The sequence below is a fragment of the Gallus gallus genome, chromosome 8, assembly GCF_016699485.2.
Source record: "Gallus gallus isolate bGalGal1 chromosome 8, bGalGal1.mat.broiler.GRCg7b, whole genome shotgun sequence".
NCBI lineage: Eukaryota > Metazoa > Chordata > Aves > Galliformes > Phasianidae > Gallus > Gallus gallus.
This window is the reverse complement of record NC_052539.1, coordinates 13,012,861-13,023,622: the sequence shown is the minus strand read 5'-3', so window position 1 is coordinate 13,023,622 and position 10,762 is coordinate 13,012,861. Positions and strand designations below refer to the sequence as shown.

The 10,762-nt window shown below is 38.5% G+C and overlaps 1 long non-coding RNA gene across 1 annotated transcript in view; it reads left to right on the top strand.

Annotated features, from left to right (window-relative positions):
• The window catches only part of LOC121111430, a 120,042-nt gene that overhangs the window by 26,142 nt on the left and 83,138 nt on the right, over nucleotides 1-10,762 (top strand). The window lies entirely within an intron of this gene.

Genomic DNA, 10,762 nt, shown 5'->3' with positions numbered 1-10,762 from the left:
TTATGGATTTTATCTTAAACCAATCCATAAACCATTTATGTCTGCATACCCTAATTGTCATGAACATCTGAGCAGTGACATTGTCCTGAAATGGCGTACTGTGTTGTTTCCCTGCCTTCTTTTAAGAAACAACATCTCTATTTGCATATACTATGGAAATTATTTAAGAGGTTGGCACTGGGATGAAGGGGAAAGTAGGACACCAATTTTTAGGAATTTTGAAAAGCCAGACTGTGATCTGGACCTTATGGTGGAAGTGCATTCTCATCTGTAAGTAGAACATAACATGTACAAAGGATGGAATGGTACCCAACAGATTTGCAACAAGAGATTTGTTGGTTAGGGTGCCGGAAAGGCAAAGAAGAAATATATCTGAAAAAGTGTCTGAGCATGCCTTAAAAAATTAATCACACCCAAGATATATAAACCCCATTCAAGTTGGTCTTTCTTCTAAAAAGCTGGCATTGTCTTCACAGCCTTCTAACAGATGACCAGAACAAAATAATCATTCATTGCTATTTTATACAATGCTCAACCCCTAAAATTTTATTTATTTATTCATTTATTTAATGAATGGTGCAAAATCTACCAGTCAACCATCAGTAACTATTCTATAACTATTCTATGACTTGGAGGAGGGATGCTCTCTGTGCTCATAAGTGCTGGCACAACTTTCTTGTGACTGTGTTTTTAAGAAGTGTCAAAATCAGAGTCTTAATTCTGTAGACACTATTTCTGTCACTTTTGTGCTTTTCTTACTGTCATTCATCAGCCCTTTTATACTAGCTGTTAAACTTCATACATGTGGTTACAGCTTGCAGGATTTTGATGCTTAGGCTCTCTCTATTTTTCTTTATTTTCTGTAAGAAGCAAATGCGTTCCTAGATTAAAAAAAGAGATGAGAAAAGACAGAGGCTGGGTCAGTGACAAGCAGGGGAAATAGGAAGTGTAACAGCTTTGTAACATTGAAGCCTTTCTTGCTTCCAGGTGGAAGTCCTTTTCCTAATGCAAGCATTGAGCACTGTGGTGCTCCTGGCATGGGACAGGTGCATGCCCCTGCTGTGCTCCAGGACTATTCCCAGGTGTAGGTGATGGTGGCTGGCACTGGCACTGGCACTGGCACTGAGCTCTGCACTGAGCTCTGCTCTGCTCGCCTCCCTTCTGTGCTGCTCTCTGGCTTCTCTGCTCAGTGGGGTACTAAGGGAGCATCTGGGAGCTGAATGCATGGAATGCCTCCTTTGGGGATGGGAGTCTATGTCTGTGAGTGCAACACTTTTGAGGAAGCAAACAAAATTCATACTGATGCATCTTGCCTTAATATAATAAACACTGTGTTGTAAGTGTGGTTCACAATTGTAATGGCCTTAGAAAAGGCAAACAGGCACAGAAGACTAACAGAGATACATAATATTCACAGTGCTGTAAATCTAGTTTTTCTGTCTGGCATTACCAGGTATTGTAACATCTGAGAGCTAATCTTTTTGTGTAGCTAGCCCATAGAAATATGTGTCACCATAAGCCATTCAGACTCAATTGAAAAACAAACAAAAAAGCCCCACACTTTTCTGTTAAAATCATTCTTTAAAGCACAACTTTAAGAATTATGTGTAGCCTGGAGCCAGTCTCGCTCCTTGCTCAGGCTCAGAGTATGCTGGCTGGGGCAGTGAGCTTGGCACAGAAATGGAAAATGATGTTGTGAGTGTTTGGAGTGCCTCCTTCCAGCAGAAAGAGAGAATATAATTCTGACAGCATAAGGTTTTGCTACCTCCATAGACACTCATGCTTATTCTGAGGGTGAGAATTAAGAAAGGAGGTGGCATTCTTCCCCCCCCCACCTCTGCACAAAGGGTGAGGATGCTGTTTGAAGAAGCAGAGCTTTGGGTGTGAGAGTACAGTCAGTTATGCTAGGAATACTGAGGACTGATTCGATGAAAGTTAATTCTTTTTCTCAAAGCCTGAAGGTTGTATACAAGGGCACCGGAATATATTGAATGGCTTGGATGGATGCGGGGTTTAAGGAGTTTGAGGTGCTTTGTGGCACATGTCATTTCTGGAAAAATGAGCCATCCAGAGAAACAGTTTGTCTGCCCTGATGTGCCAAGGAACTTTATGTATTGGCAACAGTGATGGAGTGAGAGTGCAGCAAAAGCTAAGCATTGCAAAAGACTAGAATTTTCATGAGGGACATGAGCAAAAGACAGTCAACACTTTCAGCAGAAATACATACAACAGAAAGTGGTAATTTAGGGATCCTAAGAGGCTGGAGAGGGTATAGTAACACAGGTGTACCTATAGCCGAATTGAGAATGGTTAGTACCCACTCAATTACTTAAGAGGCCAAAAGGAAACTAGAGAAGATGTTTTTCCTGTGCTTTCTTTTTCATTTTCCAACCAGAAATTTGATTTCAAAAACTTCTTTGATTATATTGTTAAGGGTGGCATCTTCAAAAGTCCTTAGGAATTGTGTAACTTTGTTCTTGTTGCAATTAATTATTAACTTCAATTTGATTTCCAGTTGACTTTTATTGAGAATCCTACCCTATCTACATTTGAGGGAGTAGAGGTGGGGAAAAGTAAAGAAAAAAAAAGGAAATATTGCATACAGTAACACTGGATGAATTGATGTGTGATGAGCGGTGTATTTGTAGAAAAAGTATGGGAATCAGAGGGACAGTGCAATCCGGTGTGGTGTTAATGTGTGAGCCACTTGCTGGGTATCAGCTTTCTTGTCTGTAGCATTTTTTTTAAGCAGCCAGCCTGGGCAGTTCAGACTGGAGGCACTGCACAGTTCAGCAGGAGAATATTGACACCACACACAGCTTCTGATCTCCCAGAAACCTGTCATCACAGATCATGAGGAGAGGCCTTCCGTACACATCTCACCTTGCCTCCCGGCTTCACAAACATTTAACAGGAATGGTTTTCAGAAACAGAGGTTCTTATTATAATCAGTACATTATTGTCCTCTAGAAAGATTTCAATTTCAGGTTTATCCTTCAGACAGTGTCTTTCAAAGCGAAAATTTTTAGTTCTGTTATCTGCAGGTTTGGGAACCATTTCCACAAGATGGAGACTTGGGTCGCCTCCTCTTTATGTCTGAAATCTCTCCCATCTCCTCAGCACTTTGAAATGATTACATTTAAGGATGCAGTGAATTTTTCTAGCCTCATGTTGTGCATATCCGAGGAATGGATGAGCTCTCTTCTGTGGAGACTGCTCTTTTTGGGGTTGCTGTTTGCATGTGGTGTCTGAAGAGGTGAGGGGTTCTTGTGAAGGTGATAGACCCATCCCTTGAATGACAGGCAAAGCACGTCACCTGGCAGAGCAGAATTTTTTTCTCCAGTAACGGATTCCTATAGAAGTTGACAAGGTGAGAACTGAAGTCAGAGCACCTGCAGGGTCTGCACAAAGTGTGGGATGCAGGATGGAGATGGTAGTAAGGAATTTGATTTTTGTGATTGCTTTTTTTTTTTTTTTTTTTTTTTTTGAGGGAAGAGTATGCATTCACTGAAGCAAAGAGAACACAGGAAGAAAATACTGCAGGGATTTAAGTAAAGCATAAGAAAAGCATAAATGGAAAAAACCAAACTCCTAACATCTGAGAAGCTTCAGGTTATGAGTAGTTTTCAGCACAGTTTCAGAGACCATTTCTTAGCAATGAGTCATTGTAAGTTATCCAGTCCCTTCATTTCCACATGGGCTGACTGAATGCAGCAGTTATGATCATTGTTTTTGATGCTCATAGTTGGACTCCCTTCCTTTGTAACTCGGATTCTGTAGGATTTTGCAACTGACTTAAACAATAGGAAATCTGATCTCTGAATTGTTCCCTGTTGAGCAGAGGCTTCTATCTTTGAATCTTGCTTCAACATACAACTGATTAAAAGAAAAAAAAATGGATGCTAGTGTCTCTTCTGCTATGGTGCATATGAAATAGAATTGGACACCACAAAAGGGTGCATATGTCCCCTTCTGTAATGGTACTGTAGGACTGGAAAGATGTGCGAAATCTGGGCCACAACAGATGACCACCTGATATTAGAGGTTAAATCTCTGAACATTTATTATCCATTCCCTACTACGCTATAAAAAATCTACCTCCATTCAGGAAGCAAAATGCACACAAAGTTGGAATTTGAAAGTTGATATTCTCAAAGTTCATGTTTTTGGCATTTTTTTCTTAATACAGGAGTCAATATTCCTTTTATTAAATACACACAGTGGCTATGCTTTTTTTTTTTTTTGAAGAACAACACATTACTTTTCTGAATATAGAGGTAATCAAAATTCAGTCAAGTGGGATGACTCTGTGAGTTCTGACATCAAAGGGCAATACATTTGATTGATATCAGTCAGATGGCAATATTGTTTGAAGAAATGTAGTCAGAAGACTGGCAATTTAAAGGCTGTAAAAAGTTACTGGAGATGCGAGTGCAGTGTTCCATACTGATTTCCCATGTACAAGACTGTGTATTAGAGAATTGGCAGTAACATGGCAATCTTGTCTCTCAGACACACACATTGTCTGAAAGGACAGAGGAAGAAAATCAAGCTCCTACTTTTCAGACAAGATAGTAAGTGGGGCATTAAAGATACACTAGTAAATATTTCTTTCATTGTGTTTCTTGCAGAGTGAGACTAGGGTTTATATTCTGCCTGAAACATGTAGAGCACATAGTATTATTGAACATTAATAAGCAACAAACAACTTTTTCTTCTTCGTCATACGTTTATTTGTAGAATTGTATTGATTCCACTGTCTGCATGGAGAGAACAAGTCTATTATGTCTTTCTGACAAATATCAAACATTAGCTATATAGATACAGTTGGTTTTACTCTATTTCCCTGTCTTGTTTTTTGTCTTTGTTCCTTAACATAAGTAATGCAGCAATGTCCTTTTACTGTAAATGGTTCCTTTGCAGAATATGTCACACAGTCATTACTCCCTGCAGGGTTAAAAACAATGCAAAAAGCTACCTATGGGATTAGAACACTGCCAGCAAAGCCAAGTGAAAAGAAATCATTACAATTACTAGAAAACATTTTCCACTGCTGGTGAAATGTAAAAAAATTGGAGCAAAATGATTATAAAAAATAAGTTAGTCGTGCAATAAAACATTATAATAAAAACCTATCTGAATAGCTATAGAATATCGCACAAATTTAATGTTGAGGAAAAAATCTATATGGCATTAAATAAAGGCTAGATACCATTTGATGTATAGATGTGAAACTGTCTTAAACACTAACTCAAAATATACTGGTCTGGGAGGCAGATGGAAGGTAGTGTTGAAGAGATTCAAGGCTGTTGTTAGAATAAAGTATCATACCATGGTTACTGGTAGGGAAATGCCTAGAAGTTCTGGCTTTCAACCTGGACCTCACTACGCCAGGAATTGCTCCAACATGAAGTGAAAGGTGGCCTCATTCAAAAAAAAAAACAACCCAACAAACAAAATATTTTAAAGATGGATGTAGTTGAGCCAGCAGAGGTTCGGCATGGGCTCAGCATGGGTGGTTTCTTTCTTTTTTCTTTTTGAAGGAAGTAAATCAAAGCAGTTTGAAGGAAAGGTAGCTAGAGATATTTATGGGCTGCTGCCACTTGATCATGAGGAACAGTTAGAATGAAAGCAGTATATCTTCAGAAATGTAACACGTGGAAGACGGAAAGTCTTAAAAATACCTCAATTTCATATTTCAACTTACCAGTTTTTTTAATCAGTTTTTTTTTTTTTTTTTTTTGGTATCATAAAGGGTAAGATCACGCTCAGTGTTAAAAGGATGCTAATTTACAGAATCACCAAATCACAGACCCACTGAAACTGGAAGGGATGGCTGGGGACCCTCCATCTCAGCCCCCTGTCGGCAATGGGCCAGCTGCAGCAGGTTGCTCTGGACTGTGGCCAGTGGGGTGCTGAATGTCTCTGGGAAAATTTAGGAGTTCTATTCCTATTGCCATATTCTTCCTTGCCAAGGAAGGGAAAGGAGAGGAAGGTAGTTCATTGAGAAGCTGCAAAACAATCCTCTTAGTCTCTTTACCCATTATTGTCTCAATTTCCTCACGTAAGACCCACAGAGAGAGGCTGGCATTTTGAACACCAGCATCTGTCATTATAGCACTTCCAGAAGCTCAATCCTGAAATGGTTTGCATTTGGACAGGAGAGGAGAGTCTCTGGGTGCAGAGATGAATACTTTTGACCTGCTATTCATCTCTGTTTTACTCCAAATACAAAAGGATCAGAATAACTCCCTGTAGCCCCAGGTTCTCAGGCCAGGCGCTTATCCAACCCCAATGGACAATTTAGGGCTTTACGCTCCAAGTACATGTCACTTTGCGTAAAATGCTTATTGCAACAGAGCTGTCAGTAGAACAGAAATAACAGTCTCGCAGAATGAAAAACTTCTGAGGCTGTTCAGGGATCATAGACTGTGTTGTTGCTGTTTAAGAAAAGATAATATTTCTTGTAGGCAAGTTACCATTCATGGCTCTTGAATATTGAGCAATTTTGTGCCTTTTCTGTAATTTAGGGATATTTTCATAAGTGAATGGAGATGCTAGCTTGGATTTTCAGTTGGGCAAAATGACCGACATCACTGTGAAAAGAGACTTAGGATGTGAAAACGAGAAATAAGTGAAGACTGTAGCACTGTACACCTGATTAGTGGTCTGTCTTTCCAATTAAGCACTAGTAAGCTTGTTAACCTAGAGTTTTTGTTGTCTCTGTCTCTTTCTTTTATTTCATTTGAGAAAAAAAAAGAGTTTGGAAACTCATTTGGATATCTCAACACAGTTTTGTTGCCAGCAAGCTGGGGGATGTAGGCTGACATGCATCCTGTTTCTAATAGCACACACACTGTTTCTTTATTTAGAGCCTCTTTACCAGTATCAATTAAACCCCAGTTAAATGTGACACATCTTAACCTTGCGTTGGATCCAATTCATTGCTACAGCAGAACCCATATGGCACTGAGACAGTTGCAGGCATCAATTCATTGCTTATGTAGAGCTACTGGCTAAGTGCCAAGCAGTAATCACTGCTTTTTGTTAATAGACATGTTTGCTTTTGCAGTCTTTTCTATACACAGTGCTCTAGATTAATTAGAACAAAATCTGTCATCCATCTAAGAAACAACCAGAACTCTTGCTTTTTTTTCTTCCCCCCCTTCCCTCTCCAGATTTAAAGATAAATGAGTACTAGCAACGAAAGGTGGGGGAAGAATTAATTTGCTTATTCTAGAGTAACCCATTTTGTGTACTAAACACACATCTATCAGTTATTTTACTTAAAAAAAAAAAAAAGAGGGAGAAAATTACTGGTAATGTAAAACAAACACACAACTTGAGGCAGTAATTGCAGAAAGACTAATAGTGATTTTCAAGCTGACATTTTAGTAAACGCAAGACAACTACTGTTAAAGAAGTCATAATTATGTGTGTTTTTCTGCAATTAAATGACACTTTTTTTTTTTTTTTTTTTTCCCCTAAAGAGACATTCAAATTGTAGAAGTGCATGTGGAGGCAAACTTGTAGAATTATGTAAATATCTCTGAGATTTGGGATATTGAGGACTTCTTTTACTGGTCCCTGCTTACAGCTTGACACAACATCAGCTCTAGTAGGCAAGTAAGGAAAATAATAATAATATATATATTTTTTTCTTGCATTAATGGCATGTTAGAGAAATTTTAACTTGTGATTACATCATTTATCTTCTCATCCCCACCTTGATGCTTGAATAATTAATACACTTAGGGGAACTCGTGGTTAGGGAAGTTTTCTGGTTAGATTTTAAGATCACATCACATTATATCCAGACCTGTTTTTACGATGCATACATACTTAGTAATGTATACATGCCTAGAATACACTCAAGAGTATTGCTCAACAGTGAAATAGTGGAACAGTTTTAAGCTGCTGCACCAAGTGTTAGCTACACCATAAGATTTTTCACTAGAGGTTTGTACCCTGGTGTCTACCGTCATCCAAATAGTATAATAGACCATTCTGTGCATGATATTTAATCACTTGCGTACATTTAAATGTATCCATAAAGACATCTTTGTGGTGTTCTCCTCAGGTTAACTATTTTTGCTTGCATATGCTTACAGAAAACCATTTTGTTAACCTGATTTAGAAGTAAAGCTTTCTGGTTCCCAGTTCTTCCACACACAGATAAGTCACATAGGTCTGGATTAGAAATCTGCTGGGGCTTTCCTTTAGATTCATTAGTGTTTGGATGTCATCCCCTGTCCTGATGATCATTATTGTTTCTGAAAAGACCTCAGACTACTGCTAGTCACACTACTACTTGTTTGGCTAATGCTTGTCAACACTTTCCAATGACCCAGTGTTAGAACAAAGAGATTCACCATTCAAGGACTCCAGTCTTCATTCAAAGTAGCCATGGTATTTATGAGCTTTGAACTCTTTGCTTGTACTGCACACATTATCAGAGGATCCTGTTGTCACCCTTACCTCATACTCAGTGTTCATGATTTATGCTCTGTACGTGCTACATAAGAAAGTGTCTGTGCGTATATACACATGAGGGCTGCTCTGAAGGTAATGCCTCCTATTTTATGATGTTGGCCCATGATATCAGAGGCAGATGTTGGTGCTATGGCAGTAGAGGCTGAACCTTCTCATCAATATTCCATTACATTTTGTTGCCGTGTGACAGATGGCAGCAGAGGGGCAGTCTGACAAAACGGTGTCTGTCATGGAAATGCATATGAAGCAAAGGTGTGTCGCTGAATTCCTCTATGTGGAAAAAATGGCACCCACTGATGTTCATCACCACTTGCTGGATGTTTCTGGAAACCAATCAGTGGATGTGAGCACAGTGAGGCTACGGATGGTGCCTTTTAGCAGTGGTGACAGTGACAATGGGGCATGTCCAGTGGTGCAGATGTTTACAAGTGCTTCATGCAGGCTCTTGTTCATTACTGAAGAAAATACACAAGTAATGGTGGTGACTATGTTGAGAAATAGTGTTTTGTATCTGAGAATTTGCTTTATCTAATAGTGTTATTGTGGTCTTTGTATCTGTTGTAATCTCCATGGAAATAGGCGTCATTATTTTCAGATATTTATGATATGTATGTTTATGCACACAACCATCCAATTCCTCTTTGGGTGAGAGAACAGTAAAAATACCAACATTTTCATACGTTTTCTGGAAGTTATAATCTCTCTCAAAACTTTTTCCTAATGTTGAGCTAATATTTTAGTATTCCAGTGCTGTTGGTCCATTGTTCGGAAGTACAGCTTTATCAGCAGAATGTGTGGCAGATGGTTTACATTTGCATTAGCCTTCTGGAAAAGGAATCAGCTCCTACCAACATAAGCTTCAGCTTTTCTTTTCAAAATTTACAACAAATTCGTCAGAATGGCATTTTTAGAGGAAAAAACCAACAATCCTACTATCTTTGTATTCAGTTTTTGAAGAGGAAAAATGAGTCCTGTTCTAATGCCCTCATCTGCACATATATCTTCTATCCCCTCCCCCAGTGTTTGTTAAAATGATTTAAGTATTTCATTATGCAAAATGACTTTTATAAAAAGACCTTCCTTTTTGCCCCACAGTCATTCTTAATTTCGTTTGTCACTTGTTATAGACTGGAGTTATGTGAAGCTAGGATATATTATTTGTTCTAGTCTGTATTGGATAATTTATTACATTAAGAAACCAATAATTTTCAAATATAATCAGATTTAAGTTTTTAATAAGATTCATCCTCCCATTCACACTTGCTTAATTTAAGGATATTAAATCTGCTCAGGAACGAGCTGCCTCTCAAAGCCTCATGTGCCTATTAAAGGATTTTATTCCTGATGTGTTAATAGGATTTAATTATATTAGCCCTACAGTCCGGAGACATACCGCAATTGTTAAACTTGATGAACCAGACAAACACATGCTAGAAGAGCGATGGCCAGCACCTTAAAAACAAACAAGCAAACAAATGAACAGCAACTACAACAAAATCCAAAATGGTAATGTTTTGGTATCTCTGTTATGTCACTATGTATGAGCCTCATGCTAAAATTTTAAATCTTGAATACTTAACTTTGAAAATACTGTTTTTTCCTAAAAAAAACCAAAAAACCAAAAAAACCAACAAAGTTGATGCAAACACTAATAAGGCTTTTTAAAATCACGCTGTAACTTTGTTTCTTGTTTCTGACTCTCAGAGATTAATTTATCTAAAGTGATTTTTTTCTCTTATGACATCTTGTTGCACACAGATAAAACTTCAGCAAGGCTATCTGAAAATCTGGTGTATTAAGAACTGTCTTGATTTCTTTGTTTCCTGTGGCTAATGAGGTTAATGGAGTAATGGCAGAAAGAGCAAACAACGGCCTGGGACATTTTACAGAGACAGTGAAGGGGAGAAGGGGAAGAAAAGAGGTGCAAACTCCTGCAGCCTATAAATCTTGCCAAGTTCTGCCTCAGCAGCACTGGCACTGATCAGAAGTGCTGGCTCTTGTCAAGCTCACATGAATGCTAAATACACAGAAGTCAGCATTTCTGATGGCTGCAGACAACTCCAGGATGGGGGAAATGACAGGATTTGCATAGAATCACAGAGAAGGAGAAAAAATTAGCAATATGCCATTCAGTTGGACATTTTGCTTCCAAAATTAGATTGACGCATGTTATGGCACATTTCCACCGCTAATCACAGACACTCAGCATATATTTCAAGAAGATTTAGGCCCGGAGTTTTTCTCTCACTTGCACAGAGCTAGACTTTAG